This window comes from Armigeres subalbatus, chromosome 2, assembly GCF_024139115.2.
Source record: "Armigeres subalbatus isolate Guangzhou_Male chromosome 2, GZ_Asu_2, whole genome shotgun sequence".
NCBI classification, from domain to species: domain Eukaryota; kingdom Metazoa; phylum Arthropoda; class Insecta; order Diptera; family Culicidae; genus Armigeres; species Armigeres subalbatus.
Window position 1 is genome coordinate 287,938,887 of NC_085140.1, and position 13,505 is coordinate 287,952,391.

The window sequence follows — 13,505 nt, forward strand, 5'->3', positions numbered from 1 at the left end:
GTGGCCAATTTTCGTTTACTCTTGGAATCCACTTTGCGGCATGTCAAATTTCATAATTTTGCAAAACAAGTACACTGGAGTCCATTTCGGTGATTTTCGATCGAATTGGCCACCCTCCGGGTACTTCCAGGTAGACCTGTGCGCTGATTGAAATTTAACCGGCGGTGGCGTGATAGATCATTTTCAGCCAGCGGCGTCACGCCGTTGGTGATGGGCGGCGGCGTGGATCGGCGTGAACCAGTTTCAAGCGCCAAAATTTATTCAGAAATTCCTCAAGAAATTCTTCCATAGGTTCCTCCACGAGTTTTTTTAAAAGATCTTCAAGAAATTCCTTTGGACATTCCTCCAGATATTCCTCTATAAGTGCCTCTGGGAAATTCTTCCAGATACTCTTCCCGGATATCGTCTGGAAGTTTCTTCAGAAAGCTTCTCCAAGAATTACTCCAGGAATTTCTCCGGAAGTTCCTCCAGGAATTCCTCCGGAAGTTCCTCCAGGAATTCCTCCGGAAGTTCCTCCAGGAATTCCTCCGGAAGTTCCTCCAGGAATTCCTCCGGAAGTTCCTCCAGGAATTCCTCCGGAAGTTCCTCCAGGAATTCCTCCGGAAGTTCCTCCAGGAATTCCTCCGGAAGTTCCTCCAGGAATTCCTCCGGAAGTTCCTCCAGGAATTCCTCCGGAAGTTCCTCCAGGAATTCCTCCGGAAGTTCCTCCAGGAATTCCTCCGGAAGTTCCTTCAGGAATTCCTCCGGAAGTTTCTTAAGGAATTCCTCCGGAAGTTCCTCCAGGAATTCCTCCGGAAATTCCACTAGGAGTTATTCCGGAAGTTTCTCTAGGAAATCCTCCAGAAATTCCTGGAATTCCAGGTGGCCAATTCCAGTTTTAAGGAGAAATTCCTGGAGGAACTTCCGGAGAAATTCCTGGAGGAACTTCCATAGAATTCCCGGAGGAACCTCCGGAGGAATTCCTGAAGGAACTTCCAGGCGAAATCCGGGAGGAGTTTCTGGAGGAACTTCCTAGAGGCACTTACGGAGGAATGTTCAAAGGAATTTCTTGACGATCTTTTAAAAAATCTAGTGGAGGAACTTCTGGAAGAATTCCTTGACGAACTTCTGAAGAAATTTTGACGCTTGAAACTGGTTCACGCCGATCCACGCCACAGCTGATCATCAACGGCGAGACGCCACCGCCGCTGCCTAAAAATGATCTATTACGCCACTGCCGGTAAAATTTCAATCAGCGCACAGGCCTACCTGGAAGTACCCGTGGTGGGTGGTCAATTCGATCGAAAATCGCCTAAATGTACTCCAGTGTACTTGTTTTGCAAAATCATGAAGTTTGATATGTCGCAAGATGGGTTCCAAGAGCGAATGAAAATTGTCCACTTCCCCAAAGGAACCAGGCCCTGGAAGTACCCGGAGGGTGGCCAATTCGATCGAAAATCACCGAAATGGACTCCAGTGTACTTGTTTTGCAAAATCATGAAGTTTGACATGTCGCAAGATGGGTTCCAAGATTGAACGAAAATTGGCCACTTCCCCAAGGAAACCAGGTCCTGGAAGTACCCGTAGGGTGGCCAATTCTATCGAAAATCGCCGAAATGTCCTCCAGTGTACTTGTTTTGCAAAATCATGAAGTTTGATATGTCGCAAGATGGGTTCCAAGAGCGAATAAAAAATGGCCACTTCCCCAAGGGGACCAGGCCCTGGAAGTACCCGGAGGGTGGCCAATTCTATCGAGAATCGCTGAAATGTCCTCCAGTGTACTTGTTTTGCAAAATCATGAAGTTTGATATGTCGCAAAATGAGTTCCAAGAGCGAATGAAAATTGGCCACTTCCCCAAGGGAACAAGGCCCTGGAAGTACCCGGAGGGTGGCCAATTCGATCGAAAATCGCCGAAATGTACTTTAGTGTACTTGTTTAGCAAAATCATGAAGTTTAACATGTCCCAAGATGGGTTCCAAGATTGAACGAAAATTGGCCACTTCCCCAAGGGAACCAGGCCCTGGAAGTACCCGGAGGGTGGCCAATTCGATCAAAAATCGCCGAAATGTACTCCAGTGTACTTATTTTGCAAAATCATGAAGTTTGACATGTCGCACGATGGATTTCGAAGCCGATCTGCCAGTGACCATTTTTTCCGGGAGGGAGGTAACCCCAGTACTCCCCGGAATATATCCGGAACCATGGCCATTGCACAAAAATTGACCTCGGTTCCTAAAACTATAGGAATTTTGTGATCGATTCCAGAAGATTGCTTGGAAATCCGTTAGAAATTGGCTGAGCTGCATGGTTTTGAATTTTGAGTTTTGTCGTAAAATGGGGGTTGGGGACGTACGTGTTAAACATTATTTTGTAAATTATTTCCACAGAAAAACAAACGTCTCACTTTACACATCGCTTATCTTTTTAACGGTTGATTTAATTTTTGTAGTTGGTCGATTGGCCACCGATGGCGTTTCCGTAACGATGATTTTGATTGCATTTTGTTCTAAGTGAGACGTCTGTTTCTCTGTGTTATTTCCGTCTTGCTGGTTGGAGTTGGACGAGCGATAATGAATAAAGCTTCCAATAAATGATTACATTTGTAATGATTAAATCAAAATATAGTTTGGTTACTAGATAAAGATTGTCGCTGTTATCGCTGTCCGGAACATCTTTTGCTGGCGAGGATAGGGGATCTAAATGTCAATGAAGGAAAAATACATACGATTTGACAGTTTAGTACCACACATATTTCGGTCAGCAGAACAAAGGGAACAGAAGCGACAATCTTTATCTAGTAACTAAAATATCTTTTATTAAATCATTCAACTCTAATAATGATTTATTCATTTTTGACAATGATTAATGATTATGATTAACGATTAAATTAATTTTTGGCAAGGGGCCGTCCATGGTTTGAAGGGGGAGGGGGGTCCGAATTTTGCGACATTTTGTGACAGGTGGAGAGAGGGGGTTCGTCTTATGTGACTTCCATTCACACGAAAAAAATCCTGAAAGTATTTTAGAAACAATTTGCATTTTAAAAACATATTCAAACTGTGTAACTCACTATGTTGTTGTAAAAATAATGTACAAGAAAGAAAAACCAAAATAATCGCCAACATAAAAACGACACATGTACGTACAGGAGGAGGGGGAGTCAATGATTTGTGACAGTTTGTGACTGGAGGGAGGGGGGGTTGAAAATGCCGAAAAACGATGGACGTAATTTTTTAACGATTTCCAATCAGTGGCGCCGGGAGTAGGTGGGACAAGTAGGACATGTCCTACGCATGGATTTTCCTGGGTGGGACATCCAAAGCATTGTCCTACCCATGATTATGGTAAGAACATACGAAGCCATTGGCTGGCAAGAATTTGTGTTTTATGCAATTCTATTCTATTTCAAAGCAATAAACTACTGATTATTCTTTAGGACTTCAGACAATTCATAATCCCGATAGCGCTCGAAGATGTCTAAGCTTTACTTCTTACACTCTAAGGGTTTTCCAGAGATTTTTTAGAAGTTGATGAAATCTACAAATGCGATTAATTAATTTTTTTGTTATTTATTTATTTATTTTGTTAATTTCTACTATTATAGCTCCGACACGAGCAGTTCCAAAACTTCTCGTGGCACATATTAGTGGTCAAAATTCTCTGCTCTTTTCTTAAGTACTGTAACATATGTGTCCAACTAAAAATTCCTTCTCCTCCAGCATTAATAAGGCAGTGGAGAGGGCAGATCTCGACTGTTGGAGAGGTCTTGCTTCCATCTAAGAGATAGTGATTAGTCGTATCATACAATAGTTTGGGCTTGTAACACCTATGAATGCACGTGAATCACTTATTTGTTGGGACATTATTACCACTGCGACCAGTATTTAGATCTATTGTGGCTTGTGACGAATCGCTTAATTCTAGTGCCAGAACTGGTTGTCCAAAACGGCATTCAAGCAAACGGCCTATTTGTCCTACCCACGATTCGGAACGTGGATGCGCCTCTGTTTCCAATAATAATAAAACGTTTGGAGTATGATTAACGATTACCGCTCATGATTAAATTATTGACGCACTGTGTGCACCTGTGTGTGTGATTGATGATTAACGATCGGTGTGATTAATGATTAATGATTATGAATAATCGACAGTCGACAGTAAATTTGTGTTCGAGACGCTAAAATCGACTAGTGACTGGCGTTAGTTGATTGATTCGGAACATTCTGAGATTATTTGGTCACAAAATTGTGAATGGTTCGTCGCTTTTAGAGGTGTGCGCCGCCGCGCCACGCCGCCGCCACCGCTGACATTTTTGCACCGGCGCGCCGCCGTTTAAAATTTGTCACACCGCTGATCTATAATTTTCCACGCCGATTCAAATTTGAAGAAGTCCGAAAAATTTCCTGATTGATCCCTACAACAACACGTTTAAACTCCATAGAATGTTTTGATACTGATGGTTTTCTTGAAAATATCAAAAACTACTCTCCGTAAAAACTAAGAAAAAACTCGTCTGGAAATTGCGAAGAGTTTCCCGTTGAAACGCAAAGAATTTCTCATTGAAATTGAATTTTTGAATGAAAAAGATTCGTTCGGCAGAAAGCCATTTGGCCAAAGACCACAAGGCTGTAGGTTGTTTGGTCGAATACATCGTTTGATCGAATAGACTATTTGGTAGAAGACTAACTAGCCTAAAGTTATTTGGCCGAAAATGTCATTTGTTCGAACAGTTCATTTGCCTGAAAACATCGGTTGACCGACTAGCTCAAAAGGCCGAATATACCCTTTGGCCGAAAAGATCGTTTGACAGAAAGCATCATTTGGCCGATAAAGTCGTTTGGCTGAATTGGTCATTTTGGATATTTTCGAGGCATTATTTATAGAAACTTTTGAATTTAGCCGGAAAAATGTGATCAACTTCCCAAGACAATGCTTTAAGGTGATTATACAATCAAACCATGTGGTGAATTTCAAATTCATCACACGGTTTTCTACTCCTATTATCAAAAGTTCAAATCTAGCGTAATAATTTTCGTAAAATGCTGAAATTAAAGTCGATTGTTTAGCATGAGTAAGCAAACGATCTAAGGATGTTTCATCCTCATGGGCGTAGTGGTTCTCTCAATTCGTGCTCTTAAAAAGTCACTAGAAAAAGCACGTGGTTTCCAAGATGGCCGATTTGTGGCTTTGTTGTATAACCACCTTTAGTTTTTCCAGAATATTCATTTGGAAATTATTCTCAGATTTTCCACGGGAGCCACTTTGAAATTTTGAGAATTCTTTGGAACTACCAAGGTGGAGCTCTTTGAATTTCTCAAGGTAAATTGTTTGGAGTTTCAGCGAAAAATTCTTAGGATTTTACTTGACAATCTCATCAGAATATTCACGGGAAGTTGTTCCAAATTTCTACAGGATAATATTCGGAATATCCGCGGAAACTTCCTGTTGAGTGTCTGTAGAGTACTCTTCAAAATTTACACAGAAAATCTTCATAATTGTAGGAGCTTGTGACTGAAAGAAGGAATGCTTTAACGTTGACTCTCTCAATCTAGATTGATGAAGACGACAATTTTGGCATATATTCAACGTTAAAACATAAATTTATCGGAATATCCGCGGGAGACTCTCTGGAGTTTTCACCAAATTCTTCAAAGTGTAGATTTAAAAAAAAATCTTTGGCAAATTGCTCAAATTTTTAAAGGATTTTCTTTGGATTTCTACAGGAAATTCTATGTATTGTTCTTAAGAAATTCTTGGGAAGTTTGATTGGCCGTTTACCCTAACAAGTCGTCTGATCCAAACGATCGTTTGGCCGCAGAAGTCATTAGGCGAAAATGCCTTTGGCCATTTGGCAGAAAATGTTATTTGACATACGTCCAAATGTGAATTACTAAATGGATAATAGCACAGCATGAGCCCTTGCATAAAACGTAGGTGGAGTTGCCAAGGTCATTGTAGATTCTGCCAAAACCTACAATTAGGTACTAAATGGATAATATGGTCAACAATAGCCACTCGTTTTGCGAAATGGCCTTTTCGTCAAATGACAGTTGAACAGAATTCCGTAACCTTTTTTTAAATTTTTAAGGCGATACTGGCCTTTAAGCCAAAAGTCATCTTGCCAAATTTCACATAGCCGAGCCGAATTGAACGTTTATCTGAATCTGTTATCAGGTCGAAAATGGTTTGATCGAAAGCGACATACAACCGAAAGGAATGTAGCCTAGCCGCAGCTCACGGTATAAGTATGTTGAGACAGGGTCGTTTATGCTGCCAGTCGGTTACACACACAATCATCCACGTTCATTCGAAAGGGAACAAAAAGAGAAAATTGCCAGAAATTACGTAACGCTGGAAAAGGCAAACCAAAGTTCCCAAACACTGAGTGCTCACAAGCCACACTTGTGGACCCTTCAGAACTGTCCAACCAGGATGAGGCCTGGAACTCCTTTATGAGCACGGAAAACGAAAACAAGGCAGAACTAGGTGTAAACTATTTAACCCCAGGGATCACTATATAAAAACTGGGCCACACACTATACTCATTTAACAAATTTTTATTACCCTAATTCGATAGGCCTAAATAGTGACGTCACTCTATCTGTTTGTGTGGTACTTGCGGTTTAGTTTTAGATGGATCGTTCGATGCTCGTTGGCTGGCAGATGTGGTACGGGAACTGGTGGGGTGCGGGATGCGATGGTGGATTACGAGGGCTGTTGTGCGGTTTCTGCGGTGACCGAATTCACGCCGGAACATGAACCGGTCTGAGATGCTCGGCTTCGATGATGGCGAGCAATGGCGGTTTCAAAACGGGTTCTATTTAGCTGGACCGAATTTACACCGTAACATAAACCGGTCGGCTGGATGAACCTCAGTGGAATGTTGGGCTGGATGAGGTTTCTGTCCGTTCTTGGGGATTCCTGATTGGAATTTGGTAACGGATTCCAATCCTTCAGCCCTTTTGACGACACTCCGAGGGTTCTGTGGAAGATGGGCTTGCCAGATGACGATCCGGACAAGCACTCGCAAAAGCACAAAAAGGCCTGTTGGACGGACCTGCCAAAGCAGATTAGCACATTATCACTTATAAGTTTGCCCATCCCGTCAGTACCACACTAGATCCATTACCTTAATTCATCTAACTTAATTCTAATTACCTTTTGTGGCTGCTTATTGGTGAACTTTACAATGCTGTTCACGCTTATTGTTGTATATTGTATTCTAATATAATGGAAACAATAGAACAATTAAAACAATATAACAAACACTCTTGTTTTTCAACTAACCGTACTACAACGAACTGTGATAATAGTTTTAACGTTTTACTACTATCGTAATTTTAAGTTTTCAACCTACAATGACACCAAATGATTAAACAATTTACACCAAATATTTTTTAACAATTAACACTAACTTTAACTTTAAGGATCACGTCGCGCACTTCTAATTCCTTTGATGGACACGGACAGAAAGGACGACATCGGTTTAGGCCAAGCATATAAATTGTAAAATTTGGGAAACGGACACGAACAAAACGGATTTTTCGGATAACGTCCTCTGGGTTACCTTTTTATCAGCTTTGCGCACTTTCTTGCATACAAGTTAAAGTTCAAACCGCTACAAACAAACAATACGACAATTGGGTGACAGGCATAACAGCATTTGAGTTCTTTTGACAAGGACAGGGTCGAACTAATAAACAAGAAAAACTCACCAAGGATAAACAGGAAAACGAGGAATACTTGTTTGTGGTGGAGCTACAAACTGCATTTTGTGACCAACGGTTACAGGAACATTCGGCTGAACTGGTAATTTGATTAAAAAAGATGTTTGACCTAACAGGTCATTTGACTGGAAATGCTGTTAGGCCGAAAAAGTTGTTTGACCGAATAGATCATTTGACCAAAAATGCAATTTGGTAAATATGGTCATTTGGCAGCAAGAGCCATTGGGTCGACAATGTCCTTTCTGCCGAACAACCATTTCGGCCAAATGGCATTTTCTGCGAAAAGTGTCGTTCGGCTGAATCGATCATTTAGCTAAGAAGTCGTTTTGCCGAATAGGTCATTTGGCAGAAAATGCCGTTTGACCGAAAGGATTGTTTTGCAGAAAGGACATTTTCGGGCCAAATGGCTCTTTCTGACAAATGACCACTTAACAAACGAAATTTTCGGTCAAATGAACTATTCGGTCTGACGGTCTGAATTTGTTTCGACCAAATAACCAGTTCGGTCGAATGTCCCTCTTGGCTATATGTCGCTTTCAGCCAAACTACATTTGCGGACAAACCATTTGGGACCTAATAACAGTTTCGGATATACGTTCAATTTGGCTTATTTGGATTTGGATAGGTTAGCTAAAAACGACTTACAAAGTAGAGCGGTTACGAATTTTCGTTAAATAACTTAATAAGGCCAATCGCCGTCAAATGGCATGTTGTGTCAAACAACCATTTCGGCGGAACGGAAATTTTGGCAGATGACCTATTCAGCCGAATGATATGTTAGGGTATAGGACTTTTTCGAACAAATTATCGGTTCTACCTTATTTTACTTTCAGCCAATGGAATTTTTCAAGAATTTCTTATGGACGATGCAGTAGTCGTTAGATAGTTTAGTTCAGTTCAACAGCATTGCAGTTAAATGGCTTGCAGTTATCAAACGTCTTCTGTACAAAGAACTTCTCTTAGAAATACAAAGAAATACATGCCAAACTAGCCGTCTTAATTATTCTAGACTGAGCAAGCCAACGTTAAAACAAAACACCCATTCTACCAGCCGCACTCTTCTATCATTACGAGGAATTTTCTGTGTAAATTTTGAAAAATATTCAACAGAATGTCAAAAGAAACTTTCCGTGGATATTCAGAACATTTTCCTGTAGAAATTTAGAACAATTTCTTATGTAAATTCCGAAGAATCTCCTGTTGAAATTCCAAACAATTTTCTTTGAAATTTCCAAAGAGCTTCTGTTGGTAATTCCGAAAAATTCTTCATACTTCAAATCCGAATATAATTTCCATTTTGGAAAAACTTAAGGAACTTTTTGAGGAAGTTCATCAGATTTCTCAGGCGAAATTCAAAAGATTCCTCGCTTCCGTTAATATCTTGTATAAAATATCCTGAAACAAACCAAAAAATGTTAAAGAAACGTAATAAAAAATTGCCACGCCTATTTACACCGCCGCCGCCGCCGACTAAAATGGCTTTCGGCGTGACGCCGAAAGCGCCGCCGCCGCCGACCAAAATTCTGGCCAACGCCGCCGCCGACGAATATTGGACCGGCGCACACCTCTATCGCTTTAACGGCGTTGAAGTCATTTTTATGTTTGCATGTTCATAGAAGTAAAAATACTAACATACATTATCACATAACTAGATTTTAGATAGATGAATACCTGATTATCATGTTTCAATATTCTGTTGTTGTTTTATCGAATTTTAATGATATTTCATAAAGTGCTTCTATTTCTTCGTAGCAACGTGCAATGCATACTAAAATGTATTGGAGGGAGATTGGGCCAGGAGCAATAAGTTGCGCACACACCCAGAAGCAACGAATATGAAAAAAGTTTGTAAACATCAGATTTTTCAACTGCATTCTTCACAAAACTTTGTTTCCCGAAAACAACATTTCCGTAATCAAAATCCATTCAATATTTCATACAAACTGGTGATCCCCTCTCTTGTTACGGTTTTTGTATCATACCTATATTTTTGCCTTTCTCGTACAACAAAGTTGTACCAGAAGGCTATCCAGCTTTTTACGCTTGCCATAAAGCCGATGAGGGGTGATTCAACCATGACACCTAGTGTGAACTTTTTTATGCCTGCATCTCAGTAGCCTTGATTTTTTGGGATTGTTTTGCTATCTGTCAAATATTTTCACATGGTAAAAACCTGAGATGTAAAAACGTATATCATGATTTGGATAAAATATTCCATTTTGTATAATTATTATTTATATATTTCAGATTTATGCAGCTTTTCTAACAATATAGTGGAAAACAACCACGAAAGATTATTTCTATCTTACGAATTCGCAGTAATGAAAATATTTATAATAGGCAAAGATTCATTCTGCAATCACATCATCGTTCGACCACATTGCAATTAAATTAATCTGCCAAAGTCATATTCTATGAAGATTCAAATTAAACATGATACGCAGATTTGTCACAATCCGTTTGAGTACAGTAACGTGGGTTGTATGAAGAATGAAGCTTCGCTAGTCGCCCAAATCAATTCTTAAAGTGATTATCTTGTTGCAACATTGTCAATCTGAAATTTTGATTGTTTTCAATGTGGAACCGAGTGCAGTAATATACTCGATTATATGAAAAAGTTATCACAGCACAGACCCACATACTATAGCCATGGAGTAATTGTAAACCTGTTGTGAAATATTTGAAATAACCGAAAACCTCGGGAAAATTTTCTCCGTACCTCCATTTTCGCATGTTAAACTGTTTTTGATTTACCCTGTTCAGATTCCATGAATCACGTCCTTCAAAAACGCATGATAACCAAATTCCTGGACAAGATTCTCAAGGTATAGGGCTGAACCGAAACGAAACCTATCTGCTATATGTACCTATGTATATTTTTTTGTTTTAGGTCATGATATTCTACACGGACAGAAAATTGATAACATTGAACCAAAAAATTTGATTGTTATTTTCATATCAACATATTTTATAGAAAATACTACGAAATTTACTATTTTAACGAGATTTGTTAAGATAAAATCAATAACGAAGTATTATTATTTCAACAATACATAAAGAGAATGAGCTTTTTAGAAAAGCTCGCATGATTGTCATACATACATTTGAAAATAACCTGAGTTGGTTTTTGTAAACAAAATATAATATTTGGTTTCGTTGATTTCATCGCCGCGATAAAGTATTCACGATTCTATCGTTGGGTCATTGCAGGCAATGTTCTATTTACGCTTCCATACCAACTGCAAAAGAATCGCTTTTGCCATGCGATAGAATTGTGTCGCTCGTGTTTGGGGGATCCTTAATGTGTACATCTGTGCAAGAAATAAGAAAAAAACTTCTTATTAAACGCGAGGTTTCTAAGCCAAGTTACCATTTTTGAATTCGTATATCATGAGGCTAACACGATGATACTTTAATGCCCAGAGAAGTTGAGACAATTTCCAAACCGAAAATTTCCTAGACCGACACCGGGAATCGAACCCAGCCACCCACATCATGGTCTTGCTTTATAGCCGCGCATCTTACCGCTAAGCTAAGGAGGGCCCAAGAAAAACTATTCATAACTTTTTATGCGTCTATTAGAATATTCTCGATTACTAAGTTGAGAAATGTTATTACACCAAGTATTACACACTTAATTTTTTTTATAATTTGATAATAGTTCAACTTTAATTTTGTATTTTTTTAACACTTGGTGTTTACTATAATTCATTTCTTAACAACACTGCCGTCGTGGAAGACATCCACTTAATAAATTTATATTATGTTAGTATATTATATTATATTATATATATTCATGTAACATATTTGTTTTAAAAAAAAGTAGGCATTTTGAAATTCACGGCTTGATCCATATGTCAACATTTAACTTGGAATTTGATAGACTTGCACTTGATGTCATATCACATAATTTTACAAATATTCGGATAGTAAATATACAAGTTATTGCGAATGGGTTTATTTCCATTAATCAAGGTATGTTTTATATGTTTTCTTGTTAGAAAATCTACTTTTTGCTTTTCATTATTTCAGTGGAATGACATAAATATCCCGGATACTTGTTGGATTTTAAAAATCCAACTATTTCAGCCGCTATCATCTGGAGCAGAAGTAACATAATAGTTATCTGATATTTCTAACTAGGTAAGCGAATCATTCAAAATTTATTCCGAACTTGTAGTACAAAGACGAATGTTGTTTCAGATCAACAGATATTTGATTGAGCCCAGTTGTTAATCTACCAGCCACCATGGAACACAGCCAGAAATTTCAAATAATAATGATTTGTATCAATTTAGAGATTCCAGAAACTTGAATAAAAATTATATACTAATGGTATCATGAATACCAATCAAAATAAATCTATGCATTATAACTGAACAAAATAATATGAAATGAAAATCCATTTATTTAAAAAAATATATATTTGAATTTAACATCAATTTCTTATTGAATCAACAATCCTATTTTTATTCGAAACTTTCAAAAAAGCTTTTCAAAGCTCAAGCTTTCCAATGTCTTGTAAAAACAAAAATATTGGATTGTTGATTCAATAAGAATTCTTATTACCGCCAAAACAATGCGATATTCTTTTTGAATTTATGTAAGAAATTATTGTTTTTAAAATAGTTTTTTCTGCGTGTAGTTTTACCGAACCTTTCTCAAGAAGCCTACAGTGATAATTAAAATGCGCTGCATCTTTTAGGATTGGTATTAGTTAGGAAGGTTAAGATCATACGCTCGATTTAGATAACAATTACTCACAAAACCCTGGAAAAACTTGAAAATCTCAAGGAATTGTCCATTATCCATTAAGTACTTGTAATACTAATAAATAATATATTTTTGCCTTTCTCGTACAACAAAGTTGTACCGAAAGGCTATCATTTCACTCTGAAAACGAACTTTTTACAGGAACATCCGATAGTAAAGTTTCTTATACCATTCGACTCAGTTTTATGAATCGAGATGATGTCTGTGTGTGTGTATGTTTGTGTGTCTGTATGGTCACTTTTTCAACCTCAAAAACTCACACGATTTTCATGTACTTAGACTTAACTGATTTTATCGCAACAAGTTGCATTCCGCAGAGCCACTCTTCTAATTACATGTTATTTAATTTCATCAAGATTGATTAATGCGTTCGCAGCTGACAAGGAAAATGGTTCAGGCAGTTTTCCATGTTTTCCCATATAATCGGGACTACGAGCATTGAGCACAGCTACCATGCTATAATATAAATTACGTTCGCTCGATGGGTTAGAAACCTCGCTACGGCAATATCGATAACGCAACTAGCAAAGCTTTTCAAAGCTTGTAATGTGGAACGTGTTGAACACGAAAACTAATCGACGAGGAACGTACGCGCTTTTAAGTTTAGAGCCGACGCGATGATGTTTATTGCCATAAGGTTTCACAGTGTGACGTCACACGTATGTGGCCACGGCTGCGTTCTGATGAATTTCTTCCATATTTGACAGGTATCGGTGGTTTGTATATAAACAAAGGTTCATCCGCTTGCTGCGGGAGATATGATGAACCTCATGAACCTACCACCGATAAATGTCAAATTGAGTTCATTCGTTTGAGTTTTTGAGGTTATGTTTATTTGATGTAAAACCTTATTATACTTTATCGGAGCATTCGCACCAACACAGTTGTAAGTTTCATCGTTGGCAACAGAAATTGCACTCGATAACGACACGATTAACTGCTGGTTTCGTACGCTCGTGGCCATGGTGGTGTTTGCGTTTGTTTTATGTCATACATTGGAAGGGGAAAAAGAGGGGTTTCATTGA

At 38.6% G+C, this 13,505-nt stretch overlaps 1 long non-coding RNA gene across 1 annotated transcript; it reads left to right on the forward strand.

The window, feature by feature from the left end:
* Nucleotides 1–11,575: 11,575 nt before the first annotated feature.
* On the forward strand, nt 11,576–12,014 carry LOC134216501 (uncharacterized). Its single transcript, XR_009980698.1, has 3 exons — nt 11,576–11,682; nt 11,740–11,850; nt 11,911–12,014. It is a non-coding gene; the product is annotated as an uncharacterized LOC134216501 (long non-coding RNA).
* The last annotated feature ends 1,491 nt before the right edge of the window (nt 12,015–13,505 follow it).